Here is a 21,730-nt window from a genome sequence, read left to right as displayed (position 1 = left end):
TGAACGTCTCTCCGTGCTCTGGCACATGTTGCCAGCTGTGTGTCCTTGGGCTGGCCATCTCTCTCCAACCCTCAGTCTCCTCATCTGTAAAGTGGGAGTGATTGTCTCTGCCCAGCCTTCCACACAGGGCTTCTTGGAGACAATAAAGATGAGGGAAGTGGAGATTCTGTATAAGATTACAACATACATATAACCAATAGGTTGTTTCTCTCATAGTTGGTGGTGTCCGAGGAGAATGTGAGGATTTCTACTGGGGGAAGAGGAACCAGCCTACAAGCTTGTTCTGGTCCCACGTCTATGGAGAAGCACCTCCATACACATACAGCAATGCCCCCCCCCCGACCTCCAAACTAAGAAGAGATCTGGGCTTGGTGGTGCCCAACCGGAGAAGCTGTGACCTCCTGGCATGGAGAAGTGTACCATGATGCTGACTTTTCTCTCCCAGGAACTGCCAAGGAGCCTGGAGCTAGGATTTTGTTTCATCCCTGAACCCTTTCCCCACTGCCCACACCACTTCCCTCTTTCCAGGGCTCCCAGCTTTGGTGCCTCAGCCACCCCAAAGCCCCAACTCATCTCCAAGAGGAAGTCCAGGAAACACTGGCCGGGCCCTGGTTACAGGAGCTGAAGAGGGTCCAACTCAGCTGCAATAAATGGGCTCTAGCCTTCCAAGCTGAAGTCCCCCACCCCCCCGACTTTGCTCTCTGGGATCTGGTGAAAGGGAATCTCCATGAGCCAGTGCAGAATGCAGTGCAAACATCATTGAAGAGCCCTCACATTTTTCATTTCCAAACTACACTTAGCTCATAAAAAGCTGGTGAATGTAATAAATTATCCCCTGCAGAACATGGTTTTAATTAATTATTGGGTTATTCAAGGTGACTCATGTGTGAAATGCAATTTGCCCTTGTAAACTGAATCTCACATAATCCATTCAGAGTAACAGGCTGTTTGTGGTCCTCTCCAGAGACTTACACCAAACTCATATTTATCCTTAGAAGGTCTTGGGGTGAAATTAAAGTGTGACTTTAGCTTAAAGAGCTAAAGTCGGACAGCGGTACTAAGAGATTGAGTCTTGTTTTTCCAACTGCTGATTTGACAGAGTTTCTTTCTTAGAAAATCTGGTGTTTTGTGTACACGTGCACACATGCACATTTATGTATATTAGTCACTTGTTTTGCAATGTCTGCAAAGGACACGGGAAGCCATCTCATTGCAGAATAGAAACGTAAGCTGAATTTTGCTTCAGCTAACCTGGCATCTGCTGGTCCTCCTACTGCTGGGGCCTCTGAAATTCAGTGTTTATCATCTGAGACTCATGTTTGCCGCCTATCATGAGGTCTCTGCTGTGCAAGCACAGAATTGCTCTTGTCTAGGATTTACACTCCTTTCTGTTTAACTTAAAAGCCCTTTACCCCAGGCCCCACACCTACAAAACAGGCTCCTTCCCAGAACGAGTGTGGGATCCCCATAGAGCCGTTAGCACTGCAGGGCTGGTCCATAGCATCAGGGAGGCTACATTTTTTAGACTTTTTTGAGTAGGGTTGGGGAGCTGAACGTGTTCATTTAAAGAGAGTCTGGAGGTATAGTGGGTGGGGGGAGCAGTCTGGCTGCTCTGAGCAGTGATACGTGTTTGCTAAGCTCCTTCCCCAGATCAAGGCAGTGCTAGTGGGAGGCAGGGAGGGGAGTAGAGGGACGGGGGTCCAAGGTCGATTTAAAGCCCCCCCACCCAGAATTCAACCAAGAAGAGGTGGGGGATTCTGGCACTGTGTCTGGGTTCCTGCCCTAGGGAAGAGTGGGGGTCTTTAGCGGGGAAGAAAGGAGGGGGAGATTTAAAAAGAAGAGCAGGGTGATGTGTTTTCTCTTAGTCTTAGTCTGGCCCCTGAGTTGAGCTTGGAGGCTCTGCCAGGGGACCTGTACTGAGCCAGATGGGAACCAAGAGAGGCCTCCCCCAGCTTGTTTTCTTTTCCCTTTTGCCTCCTTTAATTTCCTTCCTTGATTTGGGTGCCAGAATTTATTTTTTTTTTTAGGAAAAGGGAGGCTGGATTTCAAACACCCCTCAGCTCCCTCCGGACCCCAGAAATCTGTCCTGGCTGATCCCTGAAGTGGGGTCTTTCCAAATGGAGAGGAAAGTCTGTCTCAGCTGGAATCTCAGCCTGGAATTTTTTTTCCAGACATAGCCAAGACAAGGAGACTCCAAACTGAAACGAAATAAAATTGCCTTCCCTCTCTGGCTCACTCATATTTTCAGTTTCAGGAGGAAAGAAATTTTGATATCATTTCAAAGTATGTGGGAATTTAATAAGCATAGGTAGGTGGGTCACCCTCCCCACGAAGACAACTTGTCCAGTCCATAATACATCCAAAACAGTACCCACAAGCTCCGCCTGTGAACAGACTGACAGAACCAGTCTGACAGAACCACAGACAGCAGTTGCATCATCACACAGATGCTCTGATGGAACATGTGAGCCGATTAACCAGTGACCTGTTAATTTTTTCACCAAGAGTGAACGAATTCAGCGGAAGCCCCCTAGAAAAATGGATGCAGTCTATGACAGAGAGACGGATAGAGAGCCGGATGGGAGCATATATAGAGAAAAGAATAGGGATCGAAATTGGAGCAAAGAAATTAGGAAATTTCAGTGCATGCAGAACAGAGGGGAAGTCCTAGTGAGCTGGACAGGAAAGCAGCGGGGGCTGGGATCTTCCATAACCTGTGTTGACACAGGTAGTTATCCTAGTTCAGCACCCGCTAGGTTGGCCTTCTAAGATGCCAAAATGCCCAGGCAGCTCAGCCAGTTCCAGGAGAAATCAGCCAGAGCCATTGTTTGTCTTTTCTTCAACCAAACAGCTTTCCCTGAGCTGTTAACCCCTGAAAGGAGGTAGTCAGGCCCCTTCTGCTCCAATCTAGGATTGGACTCCCTCCCACAACTCCCATGGGGGAAAATCTCTCACCTTTACTCATTCAATATTGGAGAGGAAGTGCTTTGGTTTGTTGCATATAAACAAAACAACCTTGAATGATCTCGAAGTTTTATCAACTTCAATTTTATTTCCTTGATCAGGTTATAGGCCAGAAGCAGGACCAGAGGCCCAACCATAATTTTCAAGTCCCAAAAAGCCAATGAGTTTTTATTTTATTTTTATTATTAGTCTTATTCTTGGTCATCTCCTCTTGCCTGGTGTGACAGAGCCACAGCCATATTTACATAAAGAAGGCTGGAGCATTTAGGCAAATACTCAGATTCCAAGCCACCACCCCCCCCATTTTAGCCATGCCAGTCAGATGGGGGAGAATGTGACAGAGGAGCAAGATTCCAAGGGCCCTGCTGCGCCGACGCCGATCTTTCCTTCATTTAGAAGTTTCCTTGGAGAGGGCTGAAAATGGGTAGCAGAATCCCCAGGAAGGGAGGAAATGAAGGAAATTCATGGTTTGGGGGTAAATCCAGTCAGTTTATAATTCCCATGACGTTTGGACCATTTCAGCCTCTGAGCAGCTGCTCTTTGAGGAGACACGGGGTGTGGGGGGTTGCCTTGCTGTCTTTTAAATCAAAATCTCCCTCCCCAGGGCTCTTCGTGAGGGGCTCCGGGAGTGTGGGATCTCAATGTCCTCCAGCAACCCCTCTCCTGACCCCCAACTCGGACCTCCCTTACTTGTCTGTTCCGCCTCACACAATTCATCCTCTGGGTTTGCCAGATATCCTGCTGGCCAAGAAACCGTCCCCAAGATCTCCTTCTTGACCCAATTCCAGCAAATGTCTTGAATCTTCCTGTGCCTCAGTTTCCCTATGTTTTTATTGAGGGAGGCTGGGAAGAGAGCTGAGGCACTGGTCTAGACAGGGGAGGATTTGGGCCACAGACTCATGTTTCTCCTGCATGGATTGGAGTCGGTCGCTGGTCGCTCCAGTGACACGGAGAGCAAGTGCCAAAAGCCACCTCAACCGAAGCGGGAGGTGGGAGCAGCGGACCCACAGGCGCCCCAGAAGCCACCTGGCTCTCGCCCCATGTCCCCCAACTCACCCCCGGCCCCCAGCTCAATGCAGGGATCGGGAGAACTTCAGGCCCGCTGGCTTTCTCACCGTATCCTAGGATACCTGGCCTAAAGGGCCGACTTTCTTTAGAACGACGCGCGGTAGCCGGCCCAACCCGCTGAGATTGCCCGAAGCGGTCCGGCCGTCAAGGTGGGTTGGGAAGCCAGGGACTGGGGAGGCCGCGAGGGGCGCAGAGGGAGGCATTTCCCTCCAGGAGCATTTACTCCCATCAGGGGAGGTGCCTCTACCTCTGCTCGGTCTCCATCCCCAGATGCCCCAGGGCAGCCCCAGCTCAAGTCGCCTGCCGACTCCCCGCCAAGTGGCCGCCGAAACAGCATCTCCAAGAGCGCCTCGGCCGGTCCCTGGGCGAAATGGACGGAAGATCTACAGAGCCGAGCCGACAGGGAGAAGGCGGGAAGTCCCGCAACAGTACATATGTTTCAACTTGAAAATGAACGGCTACAGTTTGGCTTAATTTTTGCTCTGAGCGGTGCAAACAATGTCCCCTTTTCACTCTTCGGTTGGAGATCGCAGATGTATAGACCTGGTCTGGGAGCTAAAAGTTAATTCCTACTGCCCCCGCCCCCACCCCGCCAAATAAATCTTTTTACTCGGACTACCAGCTAAGTGCCTGCTGTAGCATCGTTCTCATCGAGTTAAACTCCGAAAACTTGTTTCAAAAAAAAAAAAAAAAAGACAAAAACAACCAAAAAAAAAAAAAACCCTTAGTTTTTATTTTTTAAAACGAATAAGTCAACAGCCTGATTTTTATTCTAATTCTGAGAGAAGTCTACATTTTAGTTGTTACAAAGACTGTGTGGATCAGACCTCATAAGCAGAAATGTAATTCGTTTTTAATTTTTCTGTTTTCAATTTTTCCATAATAAATTTTATTATCTATAAAATTAAAAATGAATACTACTAACATAATAAATACCAGATTTTAATCTATCTTTTTAAAAATTAGGTAATGTATGCTAAAAGTAGAATTCCAAGGTTACAAAAGGACATAGATTGAAAAGTAGTTCTCTGTCTCTTCTGACCTCCGTTCCTCCCAGAAGCAACCACTGCTCTCAGAGTCCTCCGTATCCTTACAAATACCTTTAACACAAAAGGCAGCATACCATACACAGAGCTTTGCATTTTGTCTTTTTTTAAGTGTTAATGATGTTTTTACGTCTTTACTAATGTCTTTTTAATGGTTCCATTTTATTGTATGAATGTGCCACAATTTATTTAACCAGGCTACTACTGATAGATATAGATTGTTCCCAATTTTCTCTTCCTTTTTTCTTTTTTTCTGCTATTGCACCAAAATACACCACTCTGTGTATATATGCAAGTGTATCGGTATGAGATATTCTTAGAAATGGGAGGTATTTGATATCTTTGAGGCTTTGTGAATTTTTAATATTCATAGAGGTTGAACATTGCTTCACAGTGTTAAAGCAATTTGTATGTCCTTTTTCAGAGAACTGTCTTTTCTTGTCCTCCCATTTTTCTATTGTTTTTTGTTAATCTAGTTTCCTACTAATTTGTTTTTTACGATATTTTACTAAAATGTGAGGTTGTGGTTTTTGTCGCTATGATTACACTTGTGACTGAGGATTTGGAGTTTATATGTATTAGAGTTTTCCTGACTTTTTTTTTTTCTGGAGGGAATAGAGTGTAGATTTCAGACTAGTGCCCATTTGGATTTTCTCTTGCAGAATTCCATTTTTATTGGAAAGTGGGGATAGAATTGTTTTTTCTTAATCATTTCCTCATCTCCTCTGACTCTCCTTAAGATTAGAAGACAAAGAAAAGTCCCAGGTTGGACTCTGATGGAAACGGCTTCAGCGCTACAGAACTAAGACCTCAGGCCTGGCTCCCCCTCTGTCTCCTTCCCTCGAAGCCTCAGCCCAGGGCAAACCCCTCAACAGGTCACAGACTCTCACCCAAGAACTTAGAAATCACTAGAAAATTGGGGTGGGGTCTACGATACGGTTCCTCCAGACACCTGGCAGATGGACCTTTGGATATTTGGTCCTTCCACTCTGGACGGCGGGGGTTGGGGGGGGCCGTCTGTCGACTTGGCCTCTGGTTCTCTGGAAACTGAGAAAAAGCTGCTCCGTCTCGGAACTTGGTGATCACCACGCGCTTAGTTTTCCCCAGAGGACATCTGGGACGGCCAGGACTGCCTGGGGTCGGGAGGGTCGGCGGGGATGAAGTTGGGGAACGAGGGAGGCAAGCGAGGAGTCGGAGGGATCGGAGGTGCTGCAAAGGCCGCGTCTCGCTCTCCGCAGAGGCGCCCATCAACCGCGGGATCCCGGCAACGAGCCGACCTCCCCGCATCCTGCCTCCCAAAACTCCAGGCGTGGCTCCGCGATCTCAGGTCGCAAACAGAGCCTCTTTCTACCGCACCGGATGTTCCGCTGGTGGACCAACGAGCCTTTGCCAGCGCTTTGCTGGGCGGGGTGAGGGGACCTTCAGCCGCGCATTCCCACCACTTTCAGGAACTCTTTGGAAGGCAGAATGGTTTGCGTCTTTATCCTACCTGGGCAGTGGAAAGAACCTGGGCAAAAAACGTTAGGCAGCTCTGTAGAGAAAAGGTCAAGAGAGAATTCGGGCCCTGCAGAGTTCCTTCGTCAGGAGCCGGATCTACCCAAGGAGGAGAGGACGCGCGCTGACACTGAGCGCTTTGTGACCCAGACTAACAACCTGGAATTGGGGGGAATTTCAAGGTAGTCAAATGCCTCGGGGCAGTGTTTCAGATTTGAAAACAAGATATGCCTTCCCCAAGATTTTGTTATAAAGTTTTATCCCGTCAGAATTGTCAGAATTGAGGTATGGATTTGGTAAATCGAATTTTAAAGGTTTTTTTTAAAAAAATTAGATAATGACATTATCTATTTATTTTTCAGTCAAAAGACCTCTTTCCCAGGAGAGGCGTGAGGGGGCTTTCTTACCTGATTTCTGATCAAAGGACGTTTAACTTCTTGGTCCCCTTATTGCATTATTTCGGGTGAGGAAATGATCCAATTATCCAAATATTTGCTTGAATTTGTGTAAGCTACATACTTGGGTTTAAGTGCTCAGCTCCAGGAAGAAGAGTTCCCCATCCCCACCCTCGGGACCCTTCTGCCCCTCCCTGTGGGTGCCACTTCCCCACAACCCCACACTTCCTCTTTGGCCAGAGCCTGTCTTCCTGGGGACTTTTTCCAGTAGCCATCTCTTCCTCTGGAGGAGTGAAGAGAAGAGATCTAGGGAAGGATTTGAGGGCAGAACCGGTGTCGCTGGTGGCAGTCGGGGTGCTTGAAGCACGCAGCTGCGGCGAGAAGACCCAGCTTTGTAACGGTGGCTCCCTCCACCCTGGACAGAGGGTCTGCGAACCTGGGGCCATGACCTACATGGGCTTTGTCCACGCTCCTGTGATACCAGGGGGAAACCACCAGCATCTTGATGTTTCCCAGCAACTGGTTGTTTTGATGCAGACGGTCTCCTATTAGCGTAATTCCCTTTTCGTGTGTGTGTGAGCAAAATTTCAAAAAGCAAAGGAAACTGAGAAAGCAAGAACATTATTTGGTGGTTATGTAGTCCCAGTGGACAGTCCAATCCTTTTCACTCTCCCCCCCAAGTTCAAGGTGGAGCTGAGAGGGGTTTTAAGCTTCCGTTTCTGAAATCATTATTGACACTCTGACATCAATTTCTCCTTTCTTTGTCTTAATTTTTACTGTTCCCTGGAGCTCTTCTGAGACAGAATCTAACAGACAAGGGGACTTGTGGCGAGACAGAGGGTGAAGGAACCCTATTTTAGACCAACCGTGTTTCACAGAAAGCTGGCTCCGGGTCCTGAAGCATCAGGATGGGGGAGGGGATGTGGGGGGAAAGGCCAAAAGCGTGGTGCACCGGAGTCCAGCCCCTGGGGGAAGTGCAGACTCACCAGCTGAGCCCTCAGCCGGGCTCGTGGAAAGGACAGGCAGAGAAGTCTAGAAAGGCAAAGAAGTTAACGATGTTTGGGCGTCTGGGGACTTATCAGTGGGTCGGGGTCAGGCGGGGGCCGAGGCGACATGCTCGGGCAGACAGGGCCCGGGGTGGAGCTGCACAGGTGAGGACGCTGACCCCACTCGGGACGTGGCGGCTGGCTGGGCTAGGGGACAGTCCATCCCGGAGCCTCCAGGTGGGAGGAACGGGGTAGCTGGTGAAATATCAACCCCTTCTGGGTTCTGAAGCGGGAAGCCATTCCTCGGAGGTCATGGACTAGAAGAGCTGGGAGGCTGCTACCCCTTCCTCCCCGCATCCTGAGATTCACTTCCAAACCCTTTGAATCCCCAACCCCTGGCCTTTGGGACGGTGCAAGTTCGTGAGTTTACCCCGCCTCCTGGCTCCTTCTCTCCAAGGGCAAAGAAGAGTCGCTTAGCTAGGTTGGGGGGTGGGGGAGGTGGGGGGAGGTGAGCAGAAATCTCTAGCCATTGGACAGGGATGCACCAGACAAGCCAGGAAAGTCTTAAAGTAAACTGGGGGTGAGGTGGGGTGGATTATGAGAACGTCCTCTCTAGAGCCCTCAATTCTGACAGCGACTGGGGCTGGGAGCGCCCCTCGGAGTCCTCCCACGCTTGAGCGAGCATCCGGGCTTAGCAGGCGGGCTTGGGAGGAAGGGCCGGGTCGCTAGAGGGATGCCTGGGAGGCTGGGGAGTCACAGACGCAAGTCATTGGCAGGGCTGTGTGGGGTTTCCAAGGCTGGATTTCCTCACCCTCTGCCGAGCCCGGGGCCGTTGGCTGGGGGCCGGGCTCGTGTGCCTCCCTGCGGTGAATCAGGCTTCTGACCTCAGCGCCATCCCGGCCACACTCCAGAGGGTAAACATCCTCTCCACTTTGAAAACTGGTGGGACAAGAAAGCGAGGGGGTGGCTGGGAGAGGGAGGGAGGAAAGAGAGAGACTGAGACGAGGGAAGTTTCTGAGGTCCTCTCTCTCTTTCTCCTGCCAAGAATTCAGTGGCGGCCTTTCTTGAGGGTAGCCTGGCTGCCTGCTCATGCCTGCTCGAGGCCGAAGAAGGAGCATCCCATGGGGGCATTGTTTCTCTGCAGCTAGATAAAGAATTGGCATGGACATATATACACCAACAAACGTAAGGTAGATAGCTAATGGGAAGCAGCCGCATGGCACAGGGATATCGGCTCGGTGCTTTGTGACTGCCTGGAGGGGTGGGATAGGGAGGGTGGGAGGGAGGGAGATGCAAGAGGGAAGAGATATGGAAACATACGTATATGTATAACTGATCCACTTTGTTATAAAGCAAAAACTAACACACCATTGTAAAGCAATTATACCCCAATAAAGATGTTTAAAAAAAAAGTGAGGGTCCACTAATAAATTAACATGATCAGAAAAAAAAGAATTGGTTCTCTAGGGCCTCAGAAGTGGACTTTGAAAATGGTTCCAGCCTTGGGGGATGGGGGGAGCAGGAAAGAGCTGGCAGGTACCAGCTGGATTCCCATCCCTCAAAGGACATCCTTTCGAAGGGACACTGGGCATCTGTGAAAGGTTAAGGGCACATACCCAACAAGAGGAAATCCTCACTGTTTGGGGAGGGACTTGGTCACTAAACTTTAAGAACATAGTTACTATGACTATCATTTTTAATGTTGAAGATGATGTGGAGGGAGTCTGTTTTGACTCTCAATTCAAAGTCATTCTTGGGCCATGGGCGGAGTAGGGAGAAGCTGTGAGGTCAAACAGAGCCAGCACAGACCCGGATCCCTCTCCCCACCAGCTTCAGCAAGAGTCTTCATCTCCCTGAGCATAACCTTCTCGTCTGTAAAAGAGGGATGATACTAACAGCTACGGTGTTGATGCTGGAATCATATCAACACGGTATAGCCGAGGACTTTGTGTCAGCAAAAATATCCCACCAGCCTCAGCTTCCTCTCAGACCTTGCTAAGGCCCCAATTACATGAGTCCCAGAAAACCCTGAGCCACTCGCCCTCTGTCTAGTCCCAGCCGAGTGACTAGAATGACTGAGAAGTGAATTAAAGGAAAAGTAACATCCAACTCCACTCTTCTCCACAGCCCCCAGAGAGGAAGGAAGGAAGGAAAGGAGGGAGGGAGGGAAAGGGAGAGAGCTCAGTTCCCTTTCTTCTGGAGTCCAGGCTGTAGCCCACCACACCAAGAGAACCAATGGCTCTGGGAAGAGACAGATGCTAGTAAATCACAGCTACCATGGGCAGAGACACCCCTAACAGTCTGTGTTTTACTCCGAGGCTGAAAATAAGTCAGGAGAACAGCCGGGCTGAAAGCTCTTCTTGGGTTTAGGACATCAGAAGACCTTCCTTGAAACTTCTCTAGAGTATAACTTGCATGTAACTAAGCCCAGTTCTGAGGTTGAGGTTGCCCATTCCCACCCTGTGTTCATGGGAGTCCTTATGGGAGCAGCAACGGAACGGAGGTGACCACGCTGGAATGTCCAAGCTCTGTTCCCTGCGTGGGAGCACGAGATCTAAACACTAGAAACTAATTCCAAGCCTGAAGTGTAAGTTCAAGCAGTGGTGGTCCAGGAGTCCAAGGTCTCCTCTGGCTTTGGAGACATGGACTGTTCAATCTTGAATCTGACACGTATTGGTTTACTCTGCTTCTCAGGCTCAGTTTTCTCATCTGTAAATGAGGATAGTAGCCCCCTTATCAGGTGGTTTGGGGAATAATAAAGCTCGTTATGTGCTTTGCCCCAGGGTCCGGAACATCATATTTGTTAAATAAACAGCAGCGATGCGTACTGATTCGGATTCTCAAGTCCGTACCGGAGGAAGCCAATTTCACGCCTCTGGGGAGTCGACTTTACTTCTCCGGCTTTGTGGGGCGAAGCCGGGAGAGGAGCGAAAGGGAAGCGCCTGGTAACCGGCTTTCCGGCCCTGCCATGAGCGTTTTCAGCGGGAGCTCAGGCACAGTTCCCCCAACCTCTGTCCTGCTTCCGGCCCCGACAGATCCTCCTCCGACCCCGCTGGGGCGAAGGCCTGGCTTCTCTGCGGGGAGCCCTTTTGCCCGCCCGGTCCGGCGCCGGAGCCCTGATGCGCTCGGCCGGACAGCGCGCGTGAGGCTCGGTGTCGGGGAAGCAGGCTGGGAGTAATGGTCCACCCGCGATTTTTCCCCGCTGGGGAGTGCGGGGCTCAGCGCCCCAAATCAGTCGTACTGCTTGGGTTGCTTGCAACCGCGCTTCAGGTCTGGGTGGTGGGGAGCGAGGTTTTTACCCCGCGTGTCCTAATCTCCAGTTACCGGCAAATTCGCCCTGATGCGCCTTTCCGGGGCCGCACCTTCTCCAACAGAAGCTCCAAACCAGCTCCGCACAGACCTCGCTCTCTCCTGGGTACCCCCAGCCCCACTCTGCCTTCTAAGTCTTCTCTCCAGAGAAGGGGATGGAGGACTTGCTCCAATCACGCCCTCCACCTCCACTTTCCCGGACCCCTTCTGACAGTGGCTTTTCCCTGCAGGGTTCCCAGAAGAAGAGCAAATGAAAATGTTAGGGGGAAAAGGACTGGTTACAGGGTCCGAGTCCAATGAACGATTTCTCTTTCTTCCTCCTGTCCCTCCTTCCCCTCAAACAGTCATGTTGGAAAAATAATCAGGAAATTTCAAATAACCAGGGAATCTGCTGAGGAATGGGGACCCAGAAGGAAACAGCCATCCCAACAGCTGGCTTTTCTTTTCTCAATAGGAGCCCAGTGCCTCCATTAGATATGAATATAGCTACTGTGCAACTCTCCGTGAAATGTAAATTTCCCAACCAGGTGGCAAGGGATATGAATTTTCACTGGGCCCTAGAGACACCAAGAGGCTGCAAGTCAGAAGAGGGTCTATTCAGACGATGTCCAAACACAACCAAATTTTAACATGAAAACCAGAGATCTTGATTCAGATCTTTCCTGTTTAAATAAGGGGTGGGGGTCAGAAACACTATTGAAATATCCAAATAACTGAAAATATCTGTAAACAAATTCATCTCACTGGGCCTCCGTTTGTGTTGGTGGGTGTGGCAGACAGAATCTTTCCTGGTATAAAAACAAAAAGAACCCCCTCTCCCTCCTTTGAGCGGCTGCTCACTTTCTCAGAAATGGAAAGAAAGAACTCAAGTCCTGCTTAGAGTGTGGGAGCTCTGCCAGTGATGGGACTGGGAACTGACATGGGAGAGTTTGGGGTGGAAAGGCAGAGGGGATGAGAAGTGCAGCAGACACTGAGTCAGAGGCCCTGAGACAAAGTCCAGGCTCTTTGTCTTTGATGTCGCCTAGCCTCAGTTTTCTCATCTGCAAGATGGGGATAATACTGATCTACAAGACTGCTGTGAAGAACAAAGTAATACATGTGAACATGCTTGATCATTATCAGACTTTCCTTGGCCTGTGCCAAATTCAAAGGGGATCATGGCAAGGAGAGCAAGGGTCCAGCTTGTGCCCCATCCTGGGGATGGATATGAGTGTCCCCATGGCTACTTGATGCCCTGACACCTGGGTTTGGCTGCCTCAGTCTCACCCTCTACCAGATCCAAGGGGAAGTGAGAGTCTATCGCAGCGGGCTGCCTCAGCTCCTGTTTGCCTTGGCCACGCTGTGATGACCCTGCTTGGTTTGCTACAGGATTTGGGTGTTTGCTCTCCCGCCTGGCATGACTGAGGAGGCAGCAGGCATTCTGCTCCCAGTTATCATGCTGACCAATGTTGCTCATAGCAAGGGAACCTCAGTGCCTGCTTGGACTTCCTGCTGCTTCCGCCCCTTTCTCAGATGGGCAGGGTCCCTTTTTATTATCATTACTAAGACTCCTAGGCTTGGGGAAGCAGGGTGTTAGAGAGACACCATAGTCTTTCCCTTTAAAATGGCTGATGAATGGATAAAGGAGATGTGGTACATGTATACAATGGAATATTACTCAGCCATAAAAAGGAATGAAATTGGGTCATTTGTAGAGACGTGGATGGATCTAGAGACTGTCATACAGAGTGAAGTAAGTCAGAAAGAGAAAAACAAATATTGTATATTAACGCATATATGTGGAACCTAGAAAAATGGTACAGATGAACCGGTTTGCAGGGCAGAAATATAAACACAGATGTAGAGAACAAACGTATGGATACCAAGGGAGGAAAGTGGCGGGGGGTGGCGGTGGTGGGATGAACTGGGAGGTTAGGATTGACATGTATCCACTAATATGTATAAAATGGATAACTAATAAGAACCTACTGTATAAAAGAATAAAATAAAATTCAAAAAATAAAATAAAATGGCTGCCCAAGTAGTACATACTCAAGAATTAAGAGGAGCCTGGAAATAAGTCAGCAAAAGAAGTCAGACAGAGAGCTGAAGACACCAAGCACCAAATCTAGATTTTTAAAATTAAATCCTAGATTTTGCTTTCTTTCCTCATGCTTTTTGGGGACAGTAGATATTCAGGAATAAAGAGGAAGAGGGGGCTTGATGAAGACCACCCCAGACCAGTCAGGGCCCATGGTTCGGGAGAGTCATGGCGGAAGCAGGATTAGTAGGTGCCTGGTGGGAGAAACACATGCTCAGAACAATCCCCTCCCACCTCAAGGCAGCTCCCGGAGCTTCTCACCACCTCTCCAGCACACAGCGTGTTCTCAGGAGACGTGAAATACCCTCCACAGGACACATGGCCTGATCCGCCTTCCCAGGCTGCTGGTTAATAACAAGAGTCATGGCTGGAGAATGCAAAATAATTGAAAGCAATGCTTAGTAAATTGCAGTTTCAAGGTCTTCATTGCCTTCCTAACAATTTGCAAAACCCGTTTTATTGCCTTTTTAGATTCCTCGAGTTGAAATGCCACTGTGTGCTGTAATTAAGCTAAGTGATATGCCAGCTGTGAAGACAAGGGTTGTGAATGATTACATTGGGCTCATGTAATCAGTCAGTATGGGTGGGGGAGGACGCTGGAACAGCTGCCAGTCTGCCTGCCTCACACTCCCTGCCAGGGTGGAGGGAAAACTGGAATCTGAAATGGCTCTTTTAAGGCTAGGGAGAGCTACCCAGGCTGTTTGAGGTGGGCTGGGGCCGTCCAGTGGGATGAGCCAGGTAAGCGGTTCCCAAACTTGCCTGTGCCTCTGGACCCTCTGAGGGAGCTTTCTAAATCCAGGTCAACAGCCTCCCTCACCCCAGCCAGACTGACCACTTTCGTGTGATGGGTGGGGGCACAAAGATCTTTTAAGCTGCCGGGAGAACCTACCCAGTCCAACATGGCTACATTTAACAATTTTGTCTTTATGAAATCACTTTTGTATTTGGAAACGTTTCCTTCAGTGCTGCTCTTTTAAATCCATCTGGAGACAGAAACTCATCCACCTGCTTTATGAAACAATGACCCTGATCTCCCTCCCCCAAAGCTCCTTCTCCCAAAATTCCTATTTTCTTTCGAGGGACTCGGTTCGTTTGAAGCCATCTTTCTTGTTCTCTTTTCCTTTTCCCCTCCATTCATTCAGCTGCCATGTCCAAGCTCGACAATGTTTTTCTCACCTGTCTCCCTTTCTTTCCCACAGTCAGCCATCCTGATAGGGGCTGCAAGGGCTCGAAATCTGGGTCATTGTAATGAGCCTCCTAATCTCTCTCCCACCTTCGTTCTCTTCCCTTGCCAATCCTCCATTCTACCACCTACTATGAGATTCACCTTTCTAACACTTAATAAAGTCTCTCTTCCATTCAAAAACCTTCAGTGATTTCCCACTGCCCACTGAATTAGGTCAACACCTCCCAGGATAACATTTTAGACTCTTCACGATATCAATTCATTCAGCAAGTATTTACCGAATCCAATTATGTCCTAAGCACCAGGCTGAAAGCAGGGGATACAAAGAAGTAAAGACATGGTACCGTGCAGTGGAGAGACAGCCACACAAACAGGTCCACCATCACGAAGGGTACAATAACGACAACATAAACAAAGAGCACCTGGGTCTCCAATGTCTTCTTTTAAACTATCTTTCTATCGTCATCTCCCAATTTTTCCTTTCTGATCCAGCCAAATTGGACTAGACCTTACTTCTTAATCATTTTCAGGGTTGTTTTTATTTTCTTCCAGGACTTTATACCTCAGTCCCACACCTCATATACCCTTTAAAAAAATCCTATTTATACGGAGAAGATATGTGTAGATGATATATCCGGTAAGGGGTTAATATCCAAAATATATAAAGAAATAGCACACAACTCAATAGGAATTTTTTTAAAAGCCAAACAATCCAATTTAAAACAATGAGCAGAGGACCTGAGTAGCCATTTTTCCAAAAAAGACATACAGATGGCCGACAAATGAAAAGATGCTCAGCATCACTAATCATCGGGGAAATGCAAAGAAAAACCACAATGAGAGATCACCTCACACCTGTCGGGATCCCTACTATCAAAAAGATGACAAACAGCAAGTGTTGGTGAGGATGTGGAGAAAAGGGAATCCTCGTGCACTGTTGATGGGAACATAAATTGGTGCAGCCACCATGGAGAACAGTGCAGAGGTCACTGAAAAAATTAAAAGTAGGGCTTCCCTGATGGCGCAGTGGTTGAGAGTCCGCCTGCCGATGCAGGGGACGCGGGTTCGTTCCCCGGTCCGGGAGGATCCCACATGCCGCGGAGCGGCTGGGCCCGTGAGCCATGGCCGCTGAGCCTGCGCATCCGGAGCCTGTGCTCCGCAACGGGAGAGGCCACAACAGTGAGAGGCCCGCGTACCGCAAAAAAAAAAAAAGAAATTAAAAGTAAAACTACCATATGATCCAGAAATTCCACTTCTGGGTATTTATACAAAGAAAATGAAAGCACTAATTAGAAAAGATATATGCACCCCTATGTTCATTGCAGCATTATTTACAATAGGACAGTTATGGAAGCAACCTACGTGTCCATCGATAGATAAATGGATGAAGAAGATGTGGTATACATACACAATGGAATATTACCTAGCCATAAAAAGGAACGAAATCTCGCCGTTTGTGACAGCATGGATAGTTCTAGAGAGTATTATTATTATTTTTACATCTTTATTGGAGTATAATTGCTTTACAACCGTGTGTTAGTTTCTGGTTTATAACAAAGTGAATCAGTTATACATATGTTCCCGTATCTCTTCCCTCTTGTGTCTCCCTCCCTCCCACCCTCCCTATTCTAGAGAGTATTATGCTAAGTGAAATAAGTCAAAGACAAATACCAATTTTTTTCGCTTATATGTAGACTAAAACACAAAACAAATGAACAAACAAAATAAAACAGAAACAGACTCATGCTGGTGTTCACCAGAGGGGAGGAAGTTGGGCTAAATAGGTGAAGGGTATTAAGAGAAACAAACTTCCAGCTATAAAATAAATAAATCACAGGGATGTAATGCACAGCATAGGGTGTGTAGTTAATAATATTGTAATAACTTTGTTTGGTGACAGATGGTTACTACATTTATGGTGGTGGTCAATTCATAATGTGTGTAAACACTGAACCACTATGTTGTACACCTGAAACTGATATAATATTGTATGTCAACTATATACATCAATTTTTTAAAAATGTTCTGCTTTGTTTTTTGCCACACATGCGCGGCATGCAGAACTCCCCCAACCAGGGGTTGAACCCACGCCCCCTAAGTCCTAAAAAAAAAATTTGTAGGAGAAAGGGATTTGAACCTAAATTTTTTTGAACTTAAATTTTTATACAAAACTTCATGCAAAGGCAAATAAATCATCGCTGAAATGGAAAACTTTCTTACACTAAAAATCTTTTTAATAAAAAACAGTCCATTTATCTTTTTCTGTCACCTCAAGTATCACCTCTTCTATTGAAGCAGACTTGACCCTCGCAGCTGGGTGTGAGAGCGTTTCCTTCTCATCCACCGATGCTCTTTTTCAGCGGCACTTAACTCAGGCTAGTTCTCCGTGGACCTGTCTTACCCGACTGTGCACTCCATGGAGGCAAGGACCACCACAAGCGTCTTTTGTCCCCCATGAGCATTCAGCAGACAGCTGCTCTGCATAGCCCCAGGCAGGAGGCGGGTGGGGCTAGACAGGCAGACTACTGTTTTGCCTTCTCATTGGACAACTCAGAGCCGTTACAGTCTCTATAGGCAGGACCAGCTACCTAATTTGGTGGACCCAGTGCCAAATGAAAATACAGGACTCCTCACTGAAAACTTATTCAGCATTTCAAGATGGTAACAGCAGAGCATTAAACCAAACGCAAGGCCCTTCCTAGTGTGGAGCCCTGGGTGACTGCACAGACTGCATGCCCAGGAAGCCGACCCTGTCTCTAGGATCAAAATTGTCCCTTAGAAAGACAAATAATTCTGACTTCACCTTATTAAGAGATTTCCTTTTTATCAGCTCAGGAACCTTGAGTGGCTGGGGCTGGTGACTAGGGAGAAAAGGGGAAAGATACAGAGCTTCCAGGAAGCCCCATTTCAGCAAGTCTTACATCTTTTGTCTGGGCCAGACTATGACCTATGGCAATCTGATAGTGACAGTGGCATCAGGAAAGGGCTGGTGAAAGGGGGTGAGGTGACAGTTAAGCTTTTACTAGCCTGCCCAGTGGTAACCAGGGCTTCCTTCTTCTGGTATTCAGGTGGGCCTTGAATTACTACTAAAAAGAACCCTCTACCAGGAGTCCTTGATAATCAGGCCTAGGTCGGGATAAAGGTGGTGTGTCTTTGTATGTGTTTCACAGCTGGACACAAATGGCTAGAGCCTAACTTCTCCATTCAATATCTTGGATAATTAAAGTCTTTTGCCTGAAGGGTAATCGCAGAATCCCCTGACATCCTTGAGGCCAGAAATTCATCCCATTGGGAATCCATCAAGCAAAGCGAGTCAACATTGCAAAGCAGATGCTTGACTTCAGACCTCACCCTTCTCCCTCCTCTTCTGCTCCATACTCCTCCTCTAAAGCTCATCCCAGAGATCTAACTCAGGAAGAGCAAGTGAGGCGAAACTCCTGGCTCACATTCCTGGAGAGGGTAGAGAATGAACTGGCGGACAAACTGAGATGTTACGCCTCGAGTCTAGCCAGGCCCTATGCTAGCCAGAGACATGGCAGCCATGGTGCCCCCAAAAGGGCCACCTCAGGCTGCGGGCTCCCAGCAAGGAGGACATGGCTTATTGAAGACCACTCATCCAAAAGAATTCTTCAGAGCCTCCTGACACATTTGGGGCTCTCTTAATGAGAGGCGCTCAGAACTCTCTCCCACCCGCCCCTTCCCATTCTCGCTCTGGTTCAGGCGGCTCATCCTGGCATGGAGCATGGCAGTTTATTTGATTAACACACACTCGAGGGGAAGATGTATCATTTCTGCAGGTCAGGGGGAGAAACACCTGCAGACAGGGTACTCTCACCTCACCTCTGTCTTCATCAGCAATTTGAGTTAGGCTGGTAAGGGAGATAGGCAGAAGATGTTTGCACACTGAGGTGCTGGCATAGGAGGAGGTCTGGGCTTTACCTGATGAAGTTACAACCGCCTCAACTCCCTTACTCAGGGCTCAGAGTTCTCCATCAAGCTTAGCCTTCTGTCTTTTCTCTCTGGAGTTGAAGACAAACTGACACTGGCCTGTTGGTGCCCTGAGGGCTTTGGGCTCCTGGAAATTGTGAGTCCTTCTCTGCAGCTCTCCTCCCTTCGTGTTGCTCTGTCCTTGGGAGTGTTCTGGATGACAGTGCTCTATGCGGGACCCACAGGAATGTCACTAGTGGGGCAACTGGGGTGTGTCCTGGGCAGCACCAGTAACTCCCAGAAGTCATGGTCCTCCAGCACTGTAAGCTAACGGGGGGGTGGGGGGGTGGGGGGGCACAAAAGTCAAGGCTATTAGCCTCAGGGTGCTAATGGGTGGTAGTCATAAGACCAGGATGTCTAGATGAGGAAATAAAACTCAGTTGCTTCTATGGGCATTGTAGACACTGTAGGAAGAAACAAATCATTTCCTGGGAGTAAGAGGAGGAAAGGGACACAGTGGCAGAGATCCAGTCTGATTCTGGAAAGAGAAAAGAAAAAAAGATTTTTCTTATATTTTCCTTTAAAATGGCTTCTAGAATATTCCAGCCAATTAACTCATCGTCATCATTCCTATCTAATGGGTCAGGAGGCACTCAGGTGATTCACATCCACAGTAACCAGAAACTTTATTTTTTTTTAACATCTTTGTTGGAGTATAATCGCTTTACAATGTTGTGTTAGTTTCCGATGTATAACAAAGTGTATCAGCTATACGTATACGTATATCCCCATATCGCCTCCCTCTTGCGTCTCCCTCCCACCCTCCCTATCCCACCCCTCTAGGTGGTCACAAAGCACCGAGCTGATCTCCTATACAACATTCATCTTCCTGTGTCCTTACAGCCCCAAACATTTGATATGGATCATTTAAAAGCTGGCCACAGACAACAAGTGGTAGCAGTTCAGAGTACAAACTTAGCTCTTGGTATCTATGTGCCCTTGGGCACGTTACTTAACTTCTCTAAACCTTGGTCTCCTCATTTGAAAAAAGAGAATAACAACAGTACTTACCACAAAGGGCTGCTTTGAGGATTGAGATACTGTATGCAAAGCTTTTAGTACACCAAAAGCAAGTGTCCAGAGTGCTGGGCTCAACACCATGAGCACAGTATCATCATCACCATCAACATCATCATCATCATCATTGCAGCTACTTATTCAGTAGGGTGCCCGGCACCCTGCTTTAGCAAGCTTTAAATCATCCTTAAAATCCTACAAAATGGCCTATTTATCCCCTAAATAAGTGGCCCACTCACTATGAAAGTGGATCCCAAGAAAGGATGATGAGATCATAGAGATTTAAGCAGAAAAATGGAGGAAATTGTCAGGGGTCCATTCCTCAGGATGGGTCAGGATGCAATCTAAGTTCATGGCAGAGTGGTAAAGGGGAAGAAATATCAGGCTATGTTGTCCAGAGCCCACCACTCATGTGAGTTTGGGCAAATCATTTAATGTCCCTGAACCTTGATTCTCTTCATCTGCAATTTAAGGATAAAGGAATAATGTCTGCCTTGCCAAACTCACAGCACTGACCTGAGGATTATAGGAGATACGGTACATAAACTTGATGTGGGAGATTTTATTATTACACCTACCAAGAAAGCCCATGATCCATAATTTGGACTTCTGTTCTGCTCTTTCCCTCTTTCATTCAACCATTATTTATTATGCAGAAGCCCTATTCTCACACCACATCCTGCTCCATTTGTAAATCAGTGTGTTGACAGGCATTCTGCTGTACATAATCAGACTTGTATGTGTCAGTCCTTTGCAATCCGGCTAGTTGGGAATTTTTAGAAGCCATTATTTGATCCAAAAGCAGAGGACCAGCTCTGAGATCTGGTGACACCACATGGTATTCTAGGAAGCCCTGCTTGGCCTTGGCCATCACTACTTCCTACAGAAATGCCTTCACGAAAGAGCCATTTATTATTCCCTCAGCTCTAACTGAAGCCTAATATTAAAAATGCCATTTGAAAGAACAATAGTGTAGCTTTAAGAGCTCGAGGGCTGGGAATCGGCAACGTCTGACTCAAATCCTTCCTCCACCACCGTGGAATCTCCTGAATGTTAAGCCTTATGCTCTTTGAGCCCCAGTTTTTTCTTTTCTAAAGTGTACAGTTATGATTAGAATTAAATTAGATAATATATATATATTTAGAGGAGTGCTGGAGCCTAGAGAGTACGCTACCAAAAAAAGGGTAAATTTTACCATCATTAATATTTATTAGAAAACATGTCAATACCTTCAGCCATTATCCACCATGGATGGTAGTAAGTCTATAATAGCAAACGACCACATGACAAACTGCTCTTAGAAATTAGAGGCAGGGAAGGAAGTCTCCCCTAAAGAATCACCTATTTACTAGATGAGTAAACTTATCTTTACTCATATTTTCGATATGAAAATATCGAAACCTTCTCTGCCTACAAAATCCCAGAGCTTCTCAAGGAGTCTGAACCCAAGCTGACTTTGCTAAAGAACGGCATGAAGAAGCAGCATCCTGTGTCAGAGCTGTTCGCCAAGGTTCCACTGAGGGGGAAGCTGTCCTTGTTCCCAGCTCACTACAACCCAAAGCTGGTGCTGAGTGACCGGTCATGTGAGTGCCAGTGTGTACAGGGATGTCCAAGAGCTCAGTGTGGGGTGGGGGTGGGAGGATGAAGCCCCTGCCTTCAGAGAGACCCCAGTGCGATGGTGGAGGCATAGTCCATGTCCTTAAGGAGTCTCTATTCTGACTGGGGAGACCACAAAGTCCAAAACAGAATGCTATGTTTGGCTTTTTCTGTCTAGAGCCAAATTCAATGGTCATTACGGGAAGCACTTTATCACATCCTTTCAATATAATTATCTCTTCCCTGTCCCTGTGTGGCTTCTGATCATTGTAACTTCATTTTAACAGTCATATTAAATACAAGTTTTTATTGTAATCTGCTACATGATCCCCCTTTTTAAAAGTAGGAGCATAAATAACTTAAAATTCTGGAAAATTACGAACCGAAGACAGTGGGGGTAGGTTTGAGCCCCATCAGGACTGGGGAGTTTTGTTCCTATCACAGGCCCACAGGTCAGGCCTGGCCGTCACAGGTTCCTCTGCCCAGACCTGGGTCTAAACACAGGACAGTGTTCACTACCACACCTGAGATACTTCCTTGACAGGCAGATTCTCAGTGGCCTGTTCCAAATCTCTTGTGTCAGGATTTCCGGAGGTGTGGCC

The sequence above is a fragment of the Aethalodelphis obliquidens genome, unplaced genomic scaffold (assembly GCF_003676395.1).
Source record: "Aethalodelphis obliquidens isolate GAN/ISIS:26980383/991018 unplaced genomic scaffold, ASM367639v1 scaffold89, whole genome shotgun sequence".
NCBI classification, from domain to species: domain Eukaryota; kingdom Metazoa; phylum Chordata; class Mammalia; order Artiodactyla; family Delphinidae; genus Aethalodelphis; species Aethalodelphis obliquidens.
This window is presented reverse-complemented; position numbering follows the sequence as displayed.